At 42.0% G+C, this 1,616-nt stretch overlaps 1 pseudogene; it reads right to left on the bottom strand.

The window, feature by feature from the left end:
• Window positions 1-533: 533 nt before the first annotated feature.
• LOC129669736 (gem-associated protein 8-like) lies at window positions 534-1,284 on the bottom strand (annotated as a pseudogene).
• Between the last annotated feature and the right edge of the window lie 332 nt (window positions 1,285-1,616).

Genomic DNA, 1,616 nt, shown 5'->3' with positions numbered 1-1,616 from the left:
CCTGGGGCATGGCAGACATTACTGCCTAAGCTATCTTTAGTGTTCAAGGCTCCATCCCATGCCATCTGCTCTAATAATTTTATGTGAGCTACTTCCCATCCAAAATTCTATAAATACTTATTAATGTTCTTCATCTGGGCTGTTTTATTCCATCCCTGCCAGCCATATGCTCCTCTCCATAATAACCCATTGTGACCTATCCCCATTTGCATTTAAAAAATGTAAAGTCAATAAAGCACTATGTAATTTATCTTTGGGGGTCTTTCTTACCTCTTTTTGTTTTTGTTTTTGTTTTTTTTGCAATAAACATTTTTATTACTTTATGTCAAGTGAACATTCCTTGTGTTGGTAAGAGTATACCTTCTGCTGACAGAATTTTGAGTGGCTGAAAGATTGTATCCACTATGTTGATATACAGGCCTCTTCCTCTGCCAAAAAAAAAAAAAAAATGTCCACAAGACATGAAGAGGAAGAGGCTAGGAACTGTGTTCAGGAGACATTCCCTAGGGTCCTTGTGGCTAGGACTCAGAACTTCAGAGGGATGACATGACAGGCCAGTACCTAGGCTGCTTCCTGTCACAGAACTTGTTAAAGCTCAGCTGCACAGCAGCCTCCATGGCCATGATCTTGGGAGTACTTTTCCCATACAACTGCTTCATCTCAGCAAGGCGCCGCTCCCCAGGCCTTTCAGATGGGGGCTCCACTGATCGGTGGTGGTTGTAGTAAAGGCCGTAGTCAGCATATACATAGTCATCCAGGTGCTCAGCTTCTCGCTGATGCTGTTTCCACCGCTCTTCTCTGTGCCTCTCGGTTACTGCAAAATACTGATGGGGCTCCTCAGTGATTACCATATTGCTTAGGTCGTATTTTACTTTATTATCTGAATCCGACTCCTGCTCTTGCATTTTACACAGCGCTTTATTCCCTCTTCGGGACTTGGTCCTGTTCCTGTTATGCCGATAATGCCCATGGCTTTTGGGATATGAAACATTACAGGGAGACCACTGCCAGGCTGTGTACCGGCCTGGATAGAACCCAGGGTACCCAGCCACATAAGTAAGAGAGCTCCAGGGAAAAAAATCCATAAGGAGAAAACCATGGAGAATTAAAATAAAAATCTATGGCCTTTTTGTAGGCCTTCTGATAGCTTCGTATCCAAATCACGGCATGAAGATAATGCTGCCAGTATCTTGCATACATTGGGTGAGAATACCAAGATGTAGTGGCTTTCCTTTTTGACGCCATTGAGGCTGTTTTCTGACTGACAAAGTCCAAATGAGTACTTGTGGGCACACAGCTTTCAGATCTCGGATGGTGGGCAACAATGGGCCTACTTCTCGTTGTGGGGGCCCCCTTTTTGTTTTTTAAGCATCTCTTTAAAAGTGTGATCATATCTCTCTATAACTGCTTGTCCTGTAGGACTGTGTGATATACCTGTAATATGCTTTATATTATATTATGAAAAAATGCTTCACTTTACTAGAGACACATGCTGGATCATTGTCACTTAATTTGTACAGGTATCCCCATAATAGACATAACTTCTAACAAATCTGTAATTACAGAATTCGCTTTTTCAGAACTTAAAATACTTGCTTATTGAAATCCTGAATGTG

This window comes from Psammomys obesus, unplaced genomic scaffold, assembly GCF_907164565.1.
Source record: "Psammomys obesus unplaced genomic scaffold, mPsaObe1.curated_primary_1811, whole genome shotgun sequence".
In the NCBI taxonomy this organism is placed as follows: Eukaryota; Metazoa; Chordata; class Mammalia; order Rodentia; family Muridae; genus Psammomys; species Psammomys obesus.
Note: the sequence above shows the minus strand (reverse complement) of the source record. Positions and strands in the feature narration are given on the sequence as shown.